The 23912-nt window shown below is 44.9% G+C and overlaps 1 long non-coding RNA gene across 1 annotated transcript in view; it reads left to right on the forward strand.

Annotated features, from left to right (window-relative positions):
* Positions 1-23912, forward strand: part of LOC106502711 — a 34779-nt gene that overhangs the window by 5908 nt on the left and 4959 nt on the right. Inside the window, exon 2 of the long non-coding RNA XR_001918939.1 lies at positions 17982-18056. This is a non-coding gene — a long non-coding RNA (uncharacterized LOC106502711). The remainder of the gene's footprint in view (positions 1-17981; positions 18057-23912) is intronic.

Raw genomic sequence — 23912 nt, forward strand, 5'->3', positions numbered from 1 at the left:
AGCAGATATTCCATGCGCACCCAGTCTGCCAGCCACTGCCCTGGGCCCTGGAGAAAAACCACACAGGCAGTGTGCTTTCCAATAACTCATGGAGCACTGAAGCAGGAAAACCTGTGAAAGAATTAGTGCTCCAAGATAAACGGTTTCCTTTTTCCCAGTGTAAAGAGGCCATTACAGATTCCCAAGCTAGGGAATGCCCATGCAGGATGGACGAGTGGGAGGAGATGTGGGAAGACGGCGTGGGTCAAGGGGCATGTGTACCAGTCCAGGTGTAATGTAAGGAGGGTACCATTGTAGACGTGGAGGTAAAAAGATGGATACCAGAAAGCTGCTGGAAAAAATTACCGTGGAGCCAGAGTCCGCCAGGGAAGCAGATGAGAGAGGCTGTGCACAGCCCCGGTCCTTCAGCCCAGCGTTGTGCTACCACTCCCTCCCAACTAAAACCAGCACGGCGGGATTCGCGAGCTCCTCTCCCCACCTGTCCTTGCTGACAAAAGTCCACCCTTAACCTCCTTCCCTGCCTGTCAGAGGAACTGCCTTTAACAAGGTCGAGACTCCAGGGCTACAGATGTGGACACTGAGGGTGCGGAGAGGAAGTCGGGCAGTGAGCTGACCAGCCCTTGCTGCCCTCTGCCCGTACCACGCAGCTCTCCTCAAAGGGAGCATCACCATTCATTTGTTCGTTTGGCAAAATGAGCACAGGTTAGATGCAGACATGGTTTAGGTACCAGATGGACAGCAGGGAACAAGCTGTCCCACGTATGATTTGTTTTCTGATAGCAGAAGTAGAAAATAAAGAACTAGTGCATCCATAAATGTATCATGTAGTTAAGGTAGTGATGTAAACGGGAAGCAGAGGAATCATGGGCTTGGGGGAGAAGGCACTCAGAGTCTGGATATCTAAGAAAGGCTTTTCTGAGGAGGCGACCTGAGCAAAGAAAAGGAGAGACCGAGGAAAAATGACAATACACTCGGAATTTCCTGGGCGATAAACTAAAGTTATTCAGCCAAGAAAAAGCAAAATGATGAACCTTTTCAAAGGAATAAACTCAGCATTGGATGTGTGTGTAGTTTTTATTAGTACCCAGATTCATATCATTCATCTTTAATCTGTATATTAATTACTAGCAATGATAGTAAAGAATCTGAGTTACTGTGTGGGGCAGTAGGGTATGGTCGAAGTTTGGGATCCACTGATAGGTGTATATGTATTAGGAGAGTTGACCTTAATTTCGGTTTTGGCATTTTTGAGAGAAGCACATCTTTCTTAGAAGCAGAAGTGGACGTGCTTGGAAACCTGCACCCCTTTTCAGGCTAAATAACTGAGTTAAGAGCTCACACTGTTGGAATCACGCTGCCTGAGTCTTGGTCTTGGTGCTAGGCTTTTTAGCTGTGTTACCCCAGACAAGCTGTTTGACCTCTGTGCCTGAGTTTCTTCCTCTATAAGATTGGGATAACAATACTTACCATACAAGGATATTATAAATATTAATTTAGATAATAGTCAAAGTGCTTAGAATAGTATCTGGCCCATAAAGCATGCTTTCGATTAGTGTTAGCTGCTGATATTATTGTAATAACCAGTTGTGTCAAACAAACTGGTTTCGCTCATAATTCTTCTGAGTGAAAGCCTGAAAACAAAAACCTTAGTGCCCTCTGTTATTTTTGTTTGTCTGTTTCCTCTGGCTCAATACAAAACTACAATATAAATTTGTGGACTCCTGTGTGGAAGGTTATTAGGAGAAGGCAATGGCACCCCACTCCAGTACTCTTGCCTGGAAAATCACATGGACAGAGGAGGCTGCTGGCTGCAGTCCATGGGGTCGCTAAGAGTTGGGGACACGCCTGAGTGACTTCACTTTCACTTTTCATTTTCATGCATTGGAGAAGGAAATGGCAACCCACTCCAGTGTTTGCCTGGAGAATCCTAGGGACGGGAGAGCCTGGTGGGCTGCCATCTATGGGGTTGCACGGAGTCGGACACAACTGAAGCGACTTAGTAGCAGCAGCAGCAGTGTGGAACGTTATTAGTCTGCCAAAGCCATTGCTTTTTTAAAAAAAGATAGTTTAAATAAAATAGCATTCCTAATATAATTGAATATAGGTAAAAATCGAAAATAAGTGGATTGTTTCTTCTTTTCATGAAGAAATTAAGATTCTAATGGAACATGCACAGTCTTCCTGAAGCTGTAAGACAGAGGTTAAGCAGGAAGGAAAAGTAAGTTCCATAGCAGTTGGATTCCTGGTTTGGTGCCAGGTACGTGAATACTGATGGGGAATCAGGGTCCAAGCTATATGCCAGCCAAGCATCGAATTGCATAAAATGTAACATATTGGTATTTTATCTGCCAGTGCTCCATAGAGTCCATGTTTGCTATGTAAGACTGTTAATAAATGTCAAAAAGAAAAGCTACCACCCACGTACTCTTCTTAGTTTACATGCTAACTTGGGTCAGATGTCAGAGCAAGTGCAGATAAAGCCCAGAACAGTTCTGTCCAAAGGGCTCCTGGAGAAGGTGAAGCTGCCCGGAGCGTCTAGTCAGACGAGCTGGACTGGCTGGCTTTTAACAAGTTTGTGGTTTGGAGGTTTGGGTTTTTGTCTCTTTCTTTTTTAAGGGTGAAAGAGGCTTTCTTCCTAGGGGCCTCTTTGGACAGGACTGTGTAGAGGTGAAGTGTAAGGACTCTGAAGGCAGGGCCTGGTTGTCATCTCTGCTTCACCGCTACCTAACTTGCAAACGTGTGGAAGAGCAGCCTAGCCTTTGGGAGCCTCAGTCCCCTCATCTGTAAAATGGAGCTAATAATACCACCTACTTTACAGGGCTTTGGTGAAGTGTAAATGCCCTAAAGCACTCAGCACAGTTCCTCGTAGACTTAAGTACTCAATCATTAGCCATTACTGTTACCATTGTTGTGTTGGCCGCGTTGAAGACTGTCGGTGGTGGCTAGAACAGCAGCCTTCTAGAACTGGGCATGTCTCTCTCCGCGGAGCCCCTGCCTGTTTCTTCTCGCCACATGGCCAGCTGGGACCGCAGGCCATGCTGGCCTTCCTGTTTCTTTTGGTTTTGCCTGGAGTGTTCCATCTCGGGGCCTTGGTGCTTGCCCTTGACTTCCCCAGCCCCTCTTCCCCGGGTCTTCACCTGCCTGTGTCTTTCCAGAGTACTTGCTCAGGCCATCCTTGACCACTGTGTCAGTTACCCATTGCTGTGTAACAAACTGTCCTAAAACTCAGCAATTGAGGAATCTAATTGGAGCTAAGGTAGAAGAATCTGACTCAGGACTTCTTGCAAGGCTGCAATCAAGGCATCATCTGGGCTGCAGCTTCTCAAGGCCTGAACAGGGGTGATTAATTTCCAAGCTCGCTCACGTGGGACAGCCTTGCTCCAGGGCAGCTGGCTTCCCCCAGAGCAAGAGATCTGGGAAAGAGGGAGAATGCAAGATGGAAGCTGAGTCTTCCTACCCCATCTCAGCAGCGACAGCCCACCACGTCTGCCCTGTTCTGTCTGAGAGAAGTGGGTCCAGCACCCACCGGGGAAGGGGATTGTACATGGGCAGGAATACCAGGAGGTGGGGATCCCCAAGACCATCTCAGAGGCCACCGACCCACAGCTGCCTTCTCCAGGATAACACATGCGCATCCATCCAGACCGCCCTCACTGTCTGTCCCCTGACCTAGCTTCATTCCTCCCTGGTCCTCACGTTAACTGATGTTGTATTCTGTATCTCTCTGTTTATCGTCTAATTTCACTTGAACATCGACTTCCAGAACGCAAGGGCTCTTTCCCTGTTTGCCTTTGCGTCCCCAGCACTTGAAACCAGTCCAGGCAGGCAGCAGGCTTTCATTCATGCCAGGCCAGTGAACGAATGACTGCGCGCATGTGACTTGAGTGTGAGTGTCTGAGCACAACTTCCCCGGCAGAGAGGGAAAGCTGTGATCACACTGACATGACCATGTACACTCACAAACTGACACTTGCAAACAGCCAGGACAGTGACAAGCTCCAAGAAGAAAAGGAATTCTCGACAAGCAAGGAAGCAGGCCCATTCTGTGGCTTCCAAGGGAGAAAGGGCTGAGGCATGAGCATCACGGAGCAGCTCAATGAAGGTGGCCACACCTGGTGACCCTGCTCTCTGATGTCTTCTCTGCGAGAGCCTTAGGTGCTGACCTCCCTCACCACCTCTCCCATGGGACAGCCTTGCATTTGGTACCTTTCCTCCTGTTGGTATAAAACATTCATTACAAGAGCAAATAGAAGATGGGCATCCTGCACTTTTAATTGCACTGAATCTGAATTTGTGAGGCTGAGATAACTATAAGCTCAGGGATTGCAAACCACCAGTTGGTAGTTGATGGTCTTTGTGTCCTCTGTCCATACGGAGATGAGCACATGCTGGGATGGGTGGGAGGAGTTCATTAGGCAGAAGGTGGTCGTGACGGGAGCAGGTGGAGGTGGAAATGCTCCTGGGGGAGCAGCCGGCACAGGAGGAACCAAGCGGCTCTCACACACACTGACGGGGCGGAGGAGTGCAGAGAGCTCACCTGAGCTGAGCCAAGTGGGCTCTGTTGTTTTCTCTGGGTCTGGAAAGGAAAGGAAATGGTTCCCACTGAGTGCATCTCACAGTCGTGAGCACTGACCCCTAAGGCAGTGGCGGCTGGTACTGTGAGTGCCTGCTTTACACTTTACACACCTACTGCATGGCACCAGATTTGGGGAGTTCACTGATCAATAACACTTCAAAGAATAAAACCTAATAGGGTGAACTGTTGTAGAGTTGCATAGTTTTATTTCGCCATTGAAAATCAACTTTGTTTTGGTTCAAAATTTTCAGAAACCCCAGTCGTTCTGTGGCCTGATAGGATGTAGAGGCCTGCAGAGTGTGTTTTCACTCCCTCCGACAGTTGGTCAGGCAGTTCGATTCTGACACGGTCTGCCTGGAGATGGTATCAGAGCGTGCTCAGTCCCTCAAGGCTCTCCTGCCCACCCCCGCTTCAGACACTGGTTGCAAATCCAGGTTATTACTCATGCTTCTGACCTGGCTGGAAGTTCTCATGACCCTTTCCCTGGGCTCAGTTAATTCGTTCGAGTGGTTCACAGATTTCAGAGAAACATTTACTCACTTTTATTGGTTTACTATAAAGGATACAGATGAAGAAGGACATGGGGCAAGGCCTGTGGGAAGGGGTGGGATTTTCCACGCCCTTCCTGGGCACTCTACCTCTCCTCAAATCTCCATGCAGTCACCAACGAGAAGTTGGAGAATCGGAAGAGAACCAGAAATTCTCTGTACCGTGTCCTTTTGGAGTTTCACTGAGGCTTCACTCCACAGGCACAACTGATTAAATCCTGGGCCCCTGGTGGCTGAACTTCATCGCTAGCTCCTCTCTCCTTCCCAGAGGTCTGTGGATGGGACTGACAGTTCCCAGTCTCTAATCACTAGTTGGTTTCCCTGGGTAACCAGCCCCCATCCCTAGGTGGTAGTTCAGTCACAGAGTCGTGTGCTACTCTTTGCGGCTCCAGGGACTGCAGCGCACCCGGTGCCTCTGTCCTCCACTCTCTCCTGGAGTTTGCTCAAACTCATGTCCATTGAATCGGCAATGCTATCCTACTAGCTCACCCTCTGCCACGCCCGCTTCTCCTCCTGCCCTCAGGAATGGGAGGAAAACCAAACATATACTTTTTTAAGTAAATCAGCATACCATAAGACCAAAACAGAATTAAATTACACATTCTGTAACTTGACATCTGTTATGCCATCTTCATCACATTGGCTCCCCACTAAGACAACAGAGACCTCAGTTTTCTCTTGGATCTTCAAAGGACTTGGTCCACAACTCTTAATGTCTCACCACCATACTTGATAAATTATATAGGATCTCAGAATGAATTTTAGTTGGAGCTTAGATTTCAAGATAAGGGTCACATATCATAGAGATGCCTGATCTAAAATCATTTCAGATCCCGGTTTGCTTGCTTACTGTGTGCTGCATACTTAAGCATAAATCCTGGTGCTTGGAATACTTAACAGGATTTTTATTCAGAAGTGATTAATATACAGTTGGGGAAATAAGTATCAGTTATCATCTCATTCCCTGAAGATGAAGAAACGCGACTTTCTCATCAAGTTCAGTGTCCATTAAAGTAAAAGAGTCCAACTTATCTTCTCCACAGACCTTGTAATCTAAGCCTTCAGAACCTGGTTCTATGATTGTTTTCCTGGTTTTTTGTTTGTCTACATGGCAAACACGGTACATTGTCATTAAATGGATGAGAAAAAAATGGGGATTCTACAGCCTTATGATTAGAAACTATTCTGCTGCTGGCACGTCACTAAACATCCAGGAAGTGCAAACTAAAACCAGGTGAGATACTACCTCCCACCCATCAGAATGGCTGATAACAAAAAGATAAGAAATAACAAGTGCTGGTTGAGCATGTGTAAAAAGAGAACACTCCTACATGGCGAGTGGGAATATAAATCAGTGCAGCCACCATGGAAAATGGTATGAAGTTTCTTCGAAAAATTAAAAGTAGAACTACCATCAGCCCAGCAATTCCAGTCCTAGATATTTATCCAAAGAAAATGAAAACATTGATTCAAAAAGATATATGCACCCCTATTTCACTGCAACATTATTTACAATAGCCAAGATACAGAAGCAAGCTAAATGCCCATTGATAAATTATTGGATCATGGGAAAAGAAAGAGAGTTCCAGAAAAACATCTATTTCTGCTTTATTGACTATGCCAAAGCCTTTGACTGTGTGGGTCACAATAAACTGTGGAAAATTCTGAAAGAGATGGGAATACCAGACCACCTGACCTGCCTCTTGAGAAACCTATATGCAGTTCAGGAAGCAACAGTTAGAATTGGACATGGAACAACAGACTGGTTCCAAATAGGAAAAGGAGTACATCAAGGCTGTATATTGTCACCCTGCTTATTTAACTTCTATGCAGAGTACATCATGAGAAACACTGGGCTGGAAGAAGCACAAGCTGGAATCAAGATTGCTGGGAGAAATATCAATAACCTTAGATATGCAGATGACACCACCCTTATGGCAGAGAGTGAAGAGGAACTAAAAAGCCTCTTGATGAAAGTGAAAGAGGAGAGGGAAAAAGTTGGCTTAAAGCTCAACATTCAGAAAACTAGGATCATGGCATCTGGTCCCATCACTTCATGGGAAATAGATGGGGTAACAGTGGAAAGAGTGTCAGACTTTATTTTGGGGGGCTCCAAAATCACTGCAGATGGTGACTGCAGCCATGAAATTAAAAGACGCTTACTCCTTGGAAGAAAAGTTATGACCAACCTAGATAGCATATTCAAAAGCAGAGACAGTACTTTGCCAACAAAGGTCCGTCTAGTCAAGGCTATGGTTTTTCCTGTGGTCATGTATGGATGTGAAAGTTGGAATGTGAAGAAAGCTGAGCACCAAAGAATTGATGCTTTTGAACTGTGATGTTGGAGAAGACTCTTGAGAGTCCCTTGGACTGCAAGGAGATCCAACCAGTCCATTCTAAAGGAGATCAGCCCTGGGTGTTCTTTGGAAGGACTGATGCTAAAGCTGAAACTCCAATACTTTGGCCACCTGATGCGAAGAGTTGACTCATTGGAAAAGACTCTGATTCTGGGAGGGATTGGGGGCAGGAGAAGGGGATGACAGAGGATGAGATGGCTGGATGGCATCACTGACTCGATGAACATGAGTCTGAGTGAACTCCGGGAGTTGGTGATGGACAGGGAGGCCTGGTGTGCTTCAATTCATGGGGTCGCAAAGAGTCGGACATGACTGAACGATTGAACTGAACTGAAAGAGTGTGTGTGTGTGTGTGTGTAGACACACACAATGGAATTTTATTCAGCCATAAAAAAGAATGAAGCCTTGGCATTTGCAACAACATGCCTGGATCTAGAAGGCAATGTGAAATAAATCCGAGAAAGACAAACGTTCTGTGATTTCACTTACATGCAATCTAAAACACAGAACAAAGGAACAAACATAACTAAACAGAATCGGAGTCATGGATACAGAGTAAAAACAAGTAGTTGCCAGAGAGGAGGGATCCGGGGAAAGGAGAGAAAATAGGTGAAGGCGATCAAGAGGTGCAAACTTTTAGTTACAAGATGAATGAGTCACATTATGAAATGCACAGTATGGAAATACAGTCAGTAATTATGTACTCTCTTTGTCTGGTGACAGATGACAACTAGGCTTATCATGGTGATCGTTTTGAAATGTTTAAAAATATCAAATCACTTTGTTTATGCCAGGAACTAACATAGTGTTGTAGGTCAATTCTACTCGAAAAACAAACTCAGAAAAAAATGATCAGATTTGTGGTTTCCAGAGGCAGGAGGTGAGGGGAGGAGAATTGGATGAAGGTGGTGAAGGTACAAAATTTTAGTTATAAGAACTAGGGATATAAGTACAGCATGACAACGATAATTAACTATGCTGTGTTATATATGAAAGTTGCTAAGAGTAAATCCTGAGTTCTCATCACAAGGAAAAAATGTTTTTCCATTTTTTTTTTTTTAACATCCCTCTGTATGAGATGATGGATGTTCACTGAATTTATGGTCATCATTTCATGATGATGTATGTGAGTCAGGTCAGTACATTGTACATCTTAAATTTATATGGTGCTGCATGTCAATTATATCTTAATAAAACTAGAAAAGAACCTATTCTACTGAAAATTTCAGTCTTTAAAAGTGTCAGCCTACAGGTGTGTCACCGCCTGCTGCCCAGACTTGTAGTAGTCAGGGGTTCCCTTTCTGTTTTCTTGTTGTAATAAGTTGGTCCCCATCTCAGGGCAGTGTGCTTCAGAGCAAGCCGGGACATGAAGAATCCAGCTAGGCTTATTTCTAGCCAAAAGCAGACACGTAACAGTGACTGTAAAGTAAGAAGACCAGCCAGGTGGAAAAACCAGTTTAAATCTCCTTCAAGGTAGATGGTGTTTTTCCCATTTATAGAAAAAGAAACTGAGGCCTGGAGAAGTTAAGTAACCGTGCTGAGTCTGCACAGCTAGTCAGTGGGTATGAACGCAGGGCAGCCCAAGCCCTGAGGTCCAGCTGTCTGTGTGCATGGTGTTGCCTGCATACCTCCCACAGGTTCACAGGAAGACAGCAAGGCTCTGCTAGAGTGTATGTTCCAAGAGGTCAGTTTGAGAGATGGCACTGTTGACAAGTAACCCTTGTTTACTTCTAAGTTCAAGCTGAAACATGTTGAGAATGGGGCTGTTTTCTGTTAACCTTAACCGTGAAAAGAGTCACTGAGTTAGAGACTCTCTGGTCAAGAACCTAGCTTCCCAGATGACACAATGGTGAAGAACCCACCTGCCAATGTAGGAGACGGAAGAGACAGGGGTTCGATCCCTGGGTCGGGAAGAGCCCCTGGAGGAGGAAATGGCAACTCCCTCCAGAATTCTTGCATGGGAAATCCCATGGTCAGAGGAGCCAGGTGGGCTACGGTCCATTGGGTTGCAGAGTCAGACATGACTGACAGACTGACTTGGTTCATGAAAACATCATTTTCCTTACTCTTAAACTTCATGGGCATCATCTTTAAATACATCAACTTGTAATCAGTGTTATACCAAAGCAGCACTTAAGCTGAGTCGCTCGGTCATGTCTGACAAAGCAGCACTTGATCATCCTCCAATGTATAAAACATCTTCATGGATGGGATGGAGAAGGCAATGGCACCCCACTCCAGTACTCTTGCCTGGGGAATCCCAAGGATGGAGGAGCCTCGTAGGCTACAGTCCATGGGGTTGCTAAGAGTCAGACACGACTGAGCGACCTCACTTTCACTTTTCACTTTCATGCATTGGAGAAGGAAATGGCAACCCACTCCAGTGTTCTTGCCTGGAGAATCCCGGGGACAGAGGATCCTGGTGGGCTTCTGTCTATGGGGTCGCACAGAGTCAGACACGACTGACGCGACTTAGCAGCAGCAGCAGAATGGATGGGATAAAATCAGGGTGTGTGTGAGCTGAAGGCTGTCTGGATGTGGAGTCAGAGATGTCCAGGTCAGACCAGGTGTTCCCTGACCCGCTGACCCTGGACGAGGCAGCCTCCCTGAGCCTTCCTGGTCTAACGGATACAAAGGGAACAATAGCTTTTAAAAGGTTCTTCTGAGGGTCAGTGAGATACTATGTTCTGCTGTTAATCACTATGCGCCTGATAGATGCTATTATATAGTATTTTTGTGTTTTAGTTAACAGTTTAATAATTGATCCTGTAGACCCACACTAAAAATTATTCTTAAAACCTTACATTTGTTCATTTCTTTATCGTTACAGAGTAATTATATAACTAACTGTATTTGATCCCCATATGAACTCTGGAAGGGTAGTAGAAATATCTTCATTTTATAGATGACGTAACCAAGATGACAAGGTCACAGAGTCAGTGAAGGCAGCAGTGGAATCACCCTCTCTCCACGCATTGTGGCTGCTTCCTCATTTTTTAAGGTGACCCAAACATGTCCTTGATTCAGACCTAAGAAAAGGGAACTGCTGACTCCCTCTTCTAAGAGCGTCGAGAGATGTGGTAGAGAACGTATCGAGGTAACTCTCCTCAGTCTGAACTTTCCAGGTGAGAGGCTCTGCTCTGAAGGGTGAACTGTCCAGAGCATGTCCTCATGTTGGTCACGTCCTCCGGGAAGTTGTCCAGCTCCCGGCTTTGCACAGAGCAGACGTAGTTCCTGAATGAACACACTGAACTGTTGGAAAGGCTGAAGAGCCAGGAGCACCAGCTTTCTTTTTGTACACATGGCATAGGACACTTTCATATTATGTACTTCTGGTCAGGGAGTTCATCGGTCATGGCCATGTGAGGGCTTTGTGTGCCCGCTGGGTCTACCCATCTCCCTATTGGCCCCTTAAAATCTCACTCAGTGTCATGAGGGGATTTGGGGAGTTCTGTCAATCAGGCTGGTGATTTTGGTATCAGGTACACTGTACACAGGAAATCTCCTCCCACTTCATTAACCACAGGAAGATAGAATTTCCTTCGTATTCTTTGCATTGATAAATAATCCCTCAGCTTCTCATCGAAGGCAGTAGCACCCTACTCCAGTACTCTTGCCTAGAAAATCCCATGGACGGAGGAGCATGGTAGGCTGCAGTCCATGGGGTCGCTAAGGGTCGGACACAACTAAAGTGACTTAGCAGCTTAGCAGCAGCAGCTTCTCATCAAAACAGAATTATGTTCCCTGGAAATCCAGTGGTCAGGAATCCACGTGGGAATGCAGGGGACACAGGTTCAAACTCTGGTTGGGGAGCTAAAATTCCACAGGCCCAGGAGCAGCTAAGACCCAATGCAGCCAAATAAATATTTAAAAACAAAACAAAAAGCCAAAGTTGTGCAGCAGATGAAAATTAACATTCTGGAAGTTTTCCTTCACAGAGAATAAATGGAAGGAGATAATTGAGATTAAAATGTTTTGGCAAATTCAGATACCTAAGTGAACCCTGTCCCTCCCAAGGAACATCAGTACAAAGAAAATCCTTTACATGTCTCATCTCTTGAGTTCTCCTGACGCCTCCGTGAGCTGGGCTTACTCTTCTTTCACGCAGAGGAAAGGTGCTCAGAGAAGGTCCCCAACTGGCCCAGAGCGCCCTGCGGCTGGCGGGGCTAGCTCCCACTGTACCGCACTGTCCTCCAAGGTAAAAGCCAGTTTCCACAGCAAAAGCTTTTGATTTGTCATGCTTTGAAGTTACTAATTTAGGTCCTTTTATATAGGTTTCCATTTTTATATGACTAAGCAATCATAGCGAATTATTCAAGTAACATTTTCCAGGCTGGGTGAGTTTCAGTCAGAGTACACCTGAATAGCAGCCAGGACTGCTCCCTGTGAAACCATCGCCGGGTGGGCTCTCCTTGTGGGACTTCACACAGCTAGAGACACACTGCAGTGCTGCTCCTCGCAGTGTTATATATACTCCAAAGGTAATGACCTTGGACTTACGGTCTATCTTGTCCTAATTTCTCCCCAGGATGACTGAAACATGACATCTAGTTTCTAGGGAGAAGATAATAATTGTGAATCAAATAACTGTGAATTAAACACCCCCCCAAAAAAAAAATATCAGGTAACTATTTAGTTTAGGCAAGTTCTTAACCTCTAAACCATAATCTCCTTGGCTTTATCCAGTGAGCCATCTAAGTTAAGTAGTACACTGAACTTTAATAAACATTTTCCTCAACAAGACACTACTCCCCAAGTTAGGTCTGTGTGTCTAACTGCTCAATTCCATGAACTGTATAATAGAACTCTACAGTTTTCCCCCAAAGCACTTGTATGTATATTAACTAAGTTTTGGGTTTGTTATTTTTTTGGAAAATGGGCCTTAGAATTGCCTTGTCCTACTTAAATACATTGTTAGATACATTAGCCCCTGAAAATCAACTTGAAAACTTGACACTAGAGGGTTTACGAGAACGTACTGGTTGTTTTCAGTAAATTATTTCGTACCTTAGATCCTCAGATTTAGTTACTGATGTAGAAAATGAATGCGCATGCGTGTACTGTTGGTTTTCAGAAACTCTCCCTGCCAGTTTTGTAGGGTGAAGCACCATCTCAACATTCTCCTTGAACCCTGGAGTGTGAAAGACAGGGCACTCCTGGCACTCAGGAGGTGGCAGGGTGTGGAGGTCCACACGGTGGGGTGGGGGAACGCTCACTGCCCTGGAGTGGGCCGCACCCTCTGTTTCTTCATCTCTTGCCTTGTCCTGAAAGGCCCCAGGCAGCTGTTGAACCTGAGCTGGTGCCTGAAAAACACAGGCTTTCTCTCCCTCCCATCTCATGATGCACTGCGAGACTTCTAAGAATTAGAAGCATCAGTATGTTTTCTTCCTGGGTTCCACATTGCTTAATTCCGCTGTAATGAGCATTCAGTAGAAAATCCTACACATTCTGGAACATTCTCTCTGTCTTCTCCAGTCCTTGGCTCTTAGCTCCAAGGATAGTTTATAATCATTTGATGAATCAGACATCCACAAGGGGTGGACAGCTTGTCTTCGGCAGACTGCTGCAGCTTTGACACCGCTCAAGGAAACAGCTTCTGCGGGCTGACCAGGCTTTCTGCCGCACAGGCCACATTTAGGGCCGAGAGCCAAGGACTCTGAAGCGCTGTCCTGGACGGTCTGCAAGAGCCTTGGTCTCTGGTGTGAAACGAAGCGCTTTTAGGATTAAGAGTGATTTATAGACCACACTTTTGGTGAGGTGGTGTTTCTGGTATGTGGTGTGTTTATCAAAGGACAGCATGCCAAATGTCAGCCCCTGTTAAAGAAAGCTGTAGAGGCAAAACTTCAAGGCTTTATACTGGAATATTTTCTTTTGCATCGACTATAGTGATTTTCTTTCCTTTTTGCGTTTGAAACAGCTATTTGGTGAGAGATGACAATAATTTTTGTCATTGAGTAAGAGACCTCGATAATTATTCTGACTTTTATGTCCTTTGACCAAGTTTATTTCTCCCAACTAGTCTTTTTGTGGAAGGTGTATATACTTTTAAGCTCAACTGACCTATTGAACAGGCATGTTGTTCCTGGCATGGCGTGATTCATGGGCTTTTTAGTCAGCACTAACTCTTTTCTAAGGTAGTTCCCTGCCATCCCCATCCCATCTCCACAGAGTTTTTCCAGTAAGAGCTGCTTTTCTCCATAACACACACGATTTGTTGTTGTCTAGTCGCTCAGCCATGTCCCACTCTTTTTTGACCCCATGGCCTATAGCCCACCAAGCTCCTCTGTCCATGCAATCTCCCAGGCAAGAAAACCAGAGTGGGTTACCATTCCCTTCTCCGGGGGATCTTCCGATCCAGGGATCGAACCTGGTCTCCTGCATTGGCAGGCGGATTCTTTACCACTGAGCCACTGGGGAAACCCCATACACAGCTTACCATGGCACATTTAACTAAGTCTTATAATTGGAACTGAAAATGAGTCGCTGTATTTTCTGTGTGTGTATTTTCACTATATTTTCTTAATCAGGACTTAAGAATAGATATTTGTAGAAATGCTACTTTGACGATGAGGTGATTCCTGTGGTGAGATGTTTTGTGAACTGAGAAATCAGGTTTTCCTCTAAAAAAATAAACTATTAGGAATTGGCCCCCATGTCAGCTGAAGAAGTCATCACCCCACCCTCAGAGGTCACCTCGGACGGGGAGATGTGGACGTTTGAGAAGGTCCACGTCCAGGTGAAGGGCCGGGAGCTCGTCCTCACGGCAGCAGTGCTTGTCGTGCGCACCGGACACTTGTGGCCACCCCTCTCCTTGCTTCCTCTCGCTCAGCTGAGCTGCGTGAGGCTGAGGTCTCGCCTTCCCACACCTCGCCTAGCGTGGGAGTCAGCTAAGAGTCAGCTGCCTGGGTTCACATCCCAGCACCAGTTTCTCGTTTTTCTTACTTTCCCCTTATCACTGAGATAGTAGTCTCTTAGAGGAGTCATGAGGGTGAAGTGTTCATCATATTCCTGGGGTGCATGTTAAGAGCTTATCTAGTATGTTGATATTCAAAGGAGAGACTCCTTGAACCTGCACAGCCCCAGGTATCACAGACACATGCTAGTCCCCTGCCGGGGCAGCTCCCAGCCCAGGAAACACCCTCCTTGTGTTCCGACATGTGTCCTCAAGTGAAGAAACAGTGGGGTCTGTGGCGATGGGGGGCTGTGCCCTGTTGACCTCACAGCAGATACTGCCTCAGAGTCCAGGAAGGATCTGAGCCACAAGTGATCCAAAGAGAAAAGACACATGAACATGTCAAGATCTTATCAGCATGAATGCAGTAGCTTTTACCATAAGGAAATATCGTTTCCCAGTCGAGCCAAGTTTCCATTTGCTTGCTTGTCTCAGGATTTCATGTCAGTGTTCTGGGGGTTCTCATGACTTTGTTCAGTATGAGGAATAGTTATACTTGGAGACTGACTAGTATTTTTAATGTTAAATCAGATTACTCAAGCATTTGTCTGAGTCCATAACACTTTCTTTCACCATCTCTCAAGAAAGTGTGTACAGATGTCTTTTTTGAGCAATTACTTGATATTTAGCTTCTCTGGTATTCTTTTAAAATCTCATTTTCTATGTTCATTATTTAACTTCTGTTGTTTCCTTGTAGTTGCCTTGAATATCTCGCCTTTTGTCTGGGCATACAAACATGCCCAGGGCATGCCCAAAGGGCATATACCCTTTGTCTGTCCTGACACAGTTAACATTCAGTTATGTGAATAAAAAGGAACACAGACCCAGATAAAACTCAAAACTAATTTGTTTAACTCTGGACTTTAAGACGATTTTGCGCCAGATTTGCGTCCCCACTTGGATTTTATTTAAGCCGCTGTTATGATCAGTTTACATTCCGTAAGCATGTACCAGCTGGCTAATGGAACGAACAGGCAGGCCTGAGGAAGCCGCACTCAGATGGAAATTGGCCACGGATGATACACACATGGATCACTGAAAACTGACTGCAGTTTGTTCCTATGCCCAGAAAACTGTCTGCTTAATGATCTGGCTTCCTTGGACTTCTTGTCTCCATTGCACTGTCTATTCTACTACAATGAATTTGTTTTACAAAGAAACCTTCAGGATGTGTAAACGATCTAAGTATAAAAATTATGGCACTTAAATTTGTGTCTGAAATTTCATTGTTCAAGTTCTCCTTGTACTTAGTTCTTGTATATTCTCCTGACTGTTTGCTTTTCCTATACTTTAATTGCAGTTTATAACTCCTGCTTCACGATCTCATTAAAAACTATCTTGATTCGTGATGCCGATGCTTCATTATCTTTGATCATTTAAGTATCTGGCCTCTATGATAATGTGCGGTAGGAACTGACTTTGTTATTTCCTTACCCAGGAATTCATTAGTCAAGAGTTCCAGGGAAAACAGCAGAGGCTACAGGAGTGAAGAAAAATACTTGATTTTTTTTCTTCCTCCTTGATTTTGAAGGTGATGTTGTTATTTCAAGGACAAAACACAGGACAGCTGGAAGCTGTCGCTTTCCTGTTTGGAAGGAAAGCCCTGCAGCAGGAGCATGTGAGGAGTCGGGTGTGAGGCGTCGGGAGGTCCGCATTCCCAGGACCAAGGCTGGGCCCCCGAGCCCCTCCTCCCCCTCTCCAGCTCTCTGAATGAGTGTGAAGCAGTGGCAGCTCTGTCAGATCCCTTTTCTTCTTTTCCATTTATTTTGTGCCTTTTAATGATAAAGAGAAAACGGCTTCTCCAGGTCTTGCCATGCCAGTGCTTGTGGAGGAGACAGGAAGTACAAGAAGATGGAGGCAGGCAGCCTTAAACACGCTGGGCCTTTTGTTCTGTTCCTCCTCCTCCTGCTTTCCGTGTCCCCGCTGCCTCCTTCCTCATCTGAAAACTGGTATTGATAACTACATAGTCACGTTCAGATAGGGCAGTACTTTATAAACTGTAGAGCTCGTAGCAACATGAGTTGTTCCATGTTGCAATTACCGGGTCTGCCCCAGTCACAGGCAGCCTGCTGGGCCTGCATTGCAGCCCACCTGTCACCATCTCCCATCACTCGTGAGCTGGTATATGCCAGGCGGTCCTTCTCATACCTTCTTTTCTCTTGGGCTGTTATCATAAATCAGAAAGTGAAAGTGAAGTCGCTCAGTCGTGTCCGACTCCTAGCAACCTCATGGACTGCAGCCTACCAGCTCCTCCGCCCATGGGATTTTCCAGACAAGAGTACTGGAGTGGGTTGCCATTGCCTTCTCCAATCAGAAGGTATCCTTAACTGTGGCAGATCAGGTTAACAGCAGCACCAGAGACAGTGTTAAGAGGAATGACAACTACAGAAGAATCACATCCAACCTCACTCTCTTGAAAGTGCCTGGATGGGTCCTCAGGACCTGGGCAGGGGTCCTGACTGAGTGTTGTCTCCTGCAGATGGCATTTCAACTGCATCACCATACGGAGTGGCTTCTGTAGGCGCCTATAGAAAGCCAGGCAGACATTTAACAGTTTTTATGGGAGAATGCATCCTGGCTCGTTTGTTCATGACTGGGGACCTGCACGAGCAAGTTCTCTCCCTGACGATTTTCATTCTTTCTGCCGTCAGGAGGGAGGACACGTGTGGATCCAAGGGTGATTGACTTCCTAGTTGTTTTTGTTTGTTGGTTTTTTGAAAACTACTGCTCTAATTGATGGGAAGGTAGGGGTGTATTTGGAATATTTTTACCCTTTGATTACTATTATTTTTTGTTTACATCGATATAAGGGTGAAGTCGGGATCTCTGTTTTGGAGCCAGACAGGATAAATTTTTCCTGAAATGCCCTATGAGGCAAAGCCCTCAGATCACATCAGTAGGATATATTATTATTTTAAGGAGATGGAAGAAGGCTATGTGGCAACCAGCTGCACTTAGTATTCCCGACACCAGGGGGCTGGGCTGTGACCCCTGGTCTGAGTCCAGGGATGAGAAGTGGGCAAGTTGGTCAGTATTTCTGTTTTTCATCAGCCCATCAGTGGGCCCTCCCAGGACGGACCAGAAAGCATCCAGCTGCTGAGTTAGCTGAAATGACATTTTCTGAAGATCTCACTATTAATAGGAGTGTATTAAAATATATGTAAGTTATGTTGATATAAAAATAGCCAGATATATCTGCTGAGGACCAAGAGGGTGGTGAAACAGTTTGAAAGAATACTGTTAGAAACCTGGAGGTAAATATGGAGAAACAGATAAAAAGGAGTTGAAGTTTTTGGTGGGTAGGGAAGGGTGATGCCTTTAATTTTTTCTTCATTGTTTTTCCTCTTTATGGAAAGGATTTCTTTTTAATTTTTATGTATTTAAAACCATCAACCATTTAAGAACATTTTTAAAATTTGTCCCCCAATTTTGAAGTTTTATGCCTTGAAAGCTGTTCCTTTTCCAGAGTCACATATGTGGGATATATAGACTTTCAGAATATAGTGAGGTGACAACCTCTCAAATTTCTTCCCTTTTTTTCCCACCAGGAAAGCAATAGAAGAGCTGCTGAAAGAGGCAAAACGTGGGAAAACAAGAGCAGAAACAATGGGACCAATGGGCTGGTAAGTACTTGAGGCACCATCCTAAAAATTTAAAGATATGTAAATACACATTAAAGAGAAAAGTTTGCATGCAGAGGGAATGTAGAACCGTGCTTGTAGAGGTGATCCCCCAGAGCCAGGTGGTGGAGGAAGGACACTGCTGAGGGTGTGGCCGTGGAGTGGGGGGCAGAGGGGTGTGGGCCAAGAACACCAGTCATGGTGTCAGCACCTCCGGCCCACAGGTCCCCAGGTCGACCCTGCTGTGCCTGAGGCCACCAGAGTGCGAGTAATATTACGCCAGCGTTCATTGTTTAAGAATTTCTGGCTTAATTATAGTCCTCAATAAATTTACATTTACTTGTAAAAATTCTAACTCTAAGTATTTTGGTTTTGTGACAATTCAGCTGTGTAGAACAAAAGTTTAACCATTGTGGTTTTTTTTTTTTAATAAACAGAGCTTGTTAAAACTTAATATAAACAAAGGAAGAATTTAACCTTAAGAACCACATCTACTCTTCTAAGTGTTGCTTTAGCAATAGCATTTGCATCCAATAAATATGCTGACTTAGATCTTTTATCTGCAATTTAAAATTCACTCTAACGGAGTACTTTGGGCTGTTAAACAGTGTAAAATGTAAAAGTGGATGGGAGTACAAGCTAGGTCTCTATGGATTTGACTCTTACAAGAACAGGGCCTACATCAGATACAAACCAAGGTTAAAGTCAAAGAAACAGAGGAAAAAGGCAATTCCTAAAAATCAAGCAACATAAAATAAATGGACCTAAATGTGCCATATAGTAGACAGCTTAGCCACATACAGAGGAACTATTTCAGGTGATCTGTGAAACATGACTGTATTTCCAAAAGACAGACAAGAACTAGAAAGAAACTTTAAATTGTTTCTCCAGTCATCACATTGTTAGTAATAATGTTGATACTGTTATTCTGAAAATACTCTATAGTAGGATAAAGCGAGTAAGTAAATATTTATTTGTTATAGATACTAAGGTTTTTAGCATAAAAGCTACAAATATAAAATTAAAGACATACAAATCCATAACCCTAAATTGTAATCGGTAATACCATTATGAAGTTGTGCTAGATTTTCACTTTAGAAGAGAAAGAAAGGGCTTCCCTGATGGTGAAGAATCCACCTGCCAGTGCAGAGGACACGGATTCGAGCCCAGGTCCAGGAAGATCCCCCATGCCGTGGGATAGCTAAGCTGGTGCACTGTAGCTCTGAGCCCAGGAGCCACAGCTGCTGAAGCCCATCACCCTGGAACCTGAGCTCCCCAACAGGAGAAGCCAGGGCAATGAGGAGCCCGTGCACTGCAGCTCGGGAGCAGCCCCTTTCCGCCACAGCTGGAGAAAACCCACACACAGCAGCAAGCACCCAACACAGCCATAAAGAAACTATGGAAGAGAGAGGAATCAGCTTCTCTAACTCTGTCCACAAAAAGCCCTAGAAACAGTGACCTTCCACTCGGTAGCAGTGAGGACCCCCCAGCACCCGGAGATGGCATATAATACTACAGTGGTGTATATAAGGCCGTCTCTCACGGACAGGAGCCAGAGATCCTTAGAGAAATAACTGGCTGCAGATCCGAGGCTGAGCTTGGAGTCAGCCGAGCTGCACGCGAGCTGGCACAGCCTCCTTACAGCCTCCAGCACCGCCCACACCCCCTGTGCCAACTGCACATTCAGGGAGTTCCCAGAGCAACCCTCAGCCTCAGTGATCTGCTAGAAAAACTCATGTAATTCACAGAAAGCTGTTATACTTACGGTTACAGTTTATTACAAGGAAAGCATACAGATTAAAATCTGCCAAAGTAAGAAATGCAAAGGGCATGGTCTGAGGAGGTTCCAGACACAGAGTTGCTATTGCCCACCCCCTGTGGAGTCAGGACAGTTACCGTGACCTCCCAACCCAGCGACCAGCATCAACCTATGACAATGTACTTGGCATTCTGCCAACCAGGGAAGCGACCCTGAGCCTCAGGTGTCCAAAGTTTTTACTGGAGTTCCTCTCTGTAGCATGATTGATAGATTGCTCACATGACGGTCCCAGTCTCTGGCTCACCAGTGCCCCAGGAACCCAGATACCCACCCTGAATCATGTGGACTGTCTCTCTGGCATTGGCATCCCTCACGGTCAGGTGTGGCCAGCTCCACCCCAAGCAGAGACGATTCTATCAGGTATGACGTTGCCTCCCAGAATGGATATTACCTCCCAGAAGCCAGGGCAAAGTCCAGACAACTCTGTGGGCAAGACCACTGTTTACTGTGCAATCAGGACACATATAAAGCTGAGCCAGAAAACCTTATCATATCAGAAAGTAAAACTCTCAAAGACTACAGTAATCATGTCAGAAAGACTGGGAACCAAGTTGAACGGCCTCCCGCTAATTGAATCATCAAAAAAATAAAGCTATAGTGACAGAGATACCTAAAACATGTCACAATCCATAAGGTCATAACAATAATCACATCAGGAAACTCAGTGGTCCCTTTTGGACAATGCTAAGGAACCAAATCATTGTAAAACTGGTAAGCAATGAGAAAGAACCAAGTATTTATCCTGTTGCTTATACAAATTATACATTAAAGTTATATAACAACTGATGAAAGAAAACTTCTTTATAGAATTGTAACTGTTAAATGGGGGACTGCAGAATAAGATTATCATTTGTATTCTTAACAACTCCATCATAAGACAATCTAAGAACAGACAAAAGATAAGAATAAACACTTCACTAAAAATGATATCAAATTGGCTAATATCTTTTCATTGGCATATGAAAAGATGCTCAGATCAGTTACTAGGAAAATGCAAATTAAAACCACAGTTTTTCACTACAAATGCACTAGACTGACTAAAATTTAAAAAGACGGACAGCAGCAGATAGAGGAGGATCTGGAACAACTGGAATGCTCACACATTGTTGGCAGAAATGTAAAGTCATACAGCCACTTGGAAAACAATTGGCAGTTTCTTACAATACACACTCACAGAATTCTTCTAACTGCTGACCAGAGGATTAACAATGTAAGCCGACACACAAATCTGTCCAGTAATGTCCACGGCAGTTTTACTCATGATAGCTCAAAACTGGAAACAGCCCAAATGCCCATCAGCTGATGTGTGGACACGCCCTGGTGATGCCCATACATTCCATACGAGTCAGTAACACAAAGGAGCGGAGCTGCTGATAACACGCTGCATGGATGAGTCTCAGATGCACTGCGCTCATGAAAGAAACCAGACTCAGTACATGACACCATGTAAGATTCCGTTTATATGACCCGGAGAAAAGCCAGAAAAAGCCAGACCCGGAGGGACAGAACACCGCTCATCGCTTGCCAAGAGGCGGGGGCCACAGGACTGCATTTACTGCCCAGCTTTTCTGGGTGATGGAAGTGTTGTGCATCTTGGTTGCTGTGATTATAACATGACTACACACACTCGTCAAGACTCATCATGCTATTTACTTAAAAGGATAAATGTGATTCTGTGGAAGCAGACAGTAAATAAATCTGCTTATACAGAAAATATGCGTATAAATTTATGATTTAAAATTTGATTTTTTAAATCTGATTTAAAAATAAAAAGAATGTCATTATTCTACAATCCCTAATGATAGACTGAATCTAGGCAAAGCTCTGTCTATGACTTGCTGTATCTATCGGATGAGAAGCTGATGGGGAACCTTCTAATGAGTGGGTCAGGCTGATGACACTGGACCCACCCATCGATCCTTATGCCACAGAAAGGTGCAAGAGGAAGAGAGTACCACCACTTAAGAGACATGCTTGTAAAGAACCTGAACCTGAATCTGATCAAGTCTCTAGTGAGAACTACTACTACTCTACTCAATGACTGTAGAGATAAAATTACAGAAATGGGAAATATGAGGAATTCTACAGGACAAACAAACCAGTTTCTTTAACAGATGAATTCCATGGCAAAAAGGGAGGAGGAGTACCGCATGGATTAATAGATCTGAGACAGCTCTAAGTGTAACCTTGTCTGCATTCTTATCCAGACTCATTGAAACAAAGGTGTGTAATGATACAAGAAATTAATGTTGATTTCTGTTTAGCTGTGATAATAATATTGCTATTATTTTTTTAAGCTATTATCTTTCAGAAATTCATTCTTACGTTTTTATGGATGCAGTGATATAATGAAATGCAAAGATCCAGTGTGGATCAATCTGTATGTATGATTTCATTTTAGCAGATACCCACAAGGAGCAACTGGTCAACTACTGGTGGGCGGTGGTCTGCTTTTCTAAGCATCTAGAAGGTTTTTACATTTGCTCTAAAATTTAAAATAGAACTAGAGCAAGTGACACTCTTTTTTTCCTCTTGGATATTCCGTAAGAGAGATCTCAAGTGAGGCAGTTGAACTGTTGCCAGAAAGAGATTGCTGAACTAGGGAAAATGCAAGTGGGATGAACTTTTTTTATATCATAAAGAAAGAAACCATTTGGTGCTGTGTACTTCCTTGGACATATTTCAGCAAAAAGAATCTCTTGAGAAGCTGTTCTTGACAGACGCCTTAGAGAAGCTGAAGTATTGGCCTGTGTGACTTCCTTTCAGTCAACATAAAGGAATTTATAAGCACAAATTTCAGAAATTTGCTCAGCTTCACGGTCTACAAAGCTGTATTTATTCGGTCACATTCACTTCTACTGATCCTAGCCTGGTGTAATAATCAAGCCCAGTGCCTGGGTAACTTCCGCCTTAGACATGGAGAGGCTTGTACTTTGGTACAAAAAGTCCCAAAGGTTGGATTTGACAGAAAACGATTCTCCAGTTTTCATAACGCAGTTGTTTTAAGGGGAGTGACATTTTGGCATTTTCTGTTTGTCTTGGGGTCAATCTGGTGACATGGGTGAGCACTCCTACATTTTCTGATATTTTATGTCAGCAGCGAATCATTTCCCCGGCCTTGAGCCAGTCATGCGGTGTCTGTTCATTTAAACGTCCTAGGGGACCAGCACTGCCCCTCCTTGTCCCAGGCCCAGTGGCTGCTGTCTGTTAGCACACAGGACGCTGGGCATCCCGCCCCTGCCTCCCGCGTTCACCCCCCTTCCTGGCCAGTCAGCAAAGTGGGTGGGGAGCCCCGAAGGAGCGACCCTCAGCTCACATAGTGGCGGAGACGACCTGTGTGGCTGAGGGAGCAGGGGCCCAGGGGCCGTGCCATGTCGTACATTCCAGAGCCCCTGCTGCTCACACCCCTGCTCTGACCCTCTCCTTGTCCCACCTTCTGTCCCTCCTGGCCATCGCCTCAAACACAGGCAGCCTGTGATGTATTTCTGCTGCAGGACCTAGCATAATGCCTTACACATGAAAGAGCCTCAGATTTTTAGAAACCAGTACTGCAGATAGAGATGCACATATGTGTCGGCTATTCTCCATTACTTTTAGGTGTAGTTTTGGAGGCGCAGCGCATTGAAAACCTACTTCATTGCAGAAAAGCTGCTGGCACGCTGGTTGCCAGGGCTGCTCCCTTCAGGACAGACGCACAGAAGCAGATGGTACGTGGTGTCGGGTGGACTCGGAACACCAGCCCTGCAGGAGTCCAGGTGAGTCTGACACAGACAAGAACAGGGGCACAGAACACCCTGGACACACGTGACTTGGAGATCTGTGAAGTGCATCAGGCCATGGGAGATGATGGTGGTTCTTCCTCTGTTTAGGAAAGCAGAGCGGGGTCAGGGATGCGGACTCCATGCATTGTACCCTGACCCAGTCCTTTGTTTTGCTGCCAAAGCCCTTCCCATACAACATTTTATTTTCCATTCTGCACGCTCCTTGCACGCTCTCAGATGTACATCTGAGGTAATAGCCACAGAAAGAAGCCCAGCTAC

Source organism: Capra hircus, chromosome 12 (assembly GCF_001704415.2).
Source record: "Capra hircus breed San Clemente chromosome 12, ASM170441v1, whole genome shotgun sequence".
NCBI classification, from domain to species: domain Eukaryota; kingdom Metazoa; phylum Chordata; class Mammalia; order Artiodactyla; family Bovidae; genus Capra; species Capra hircus.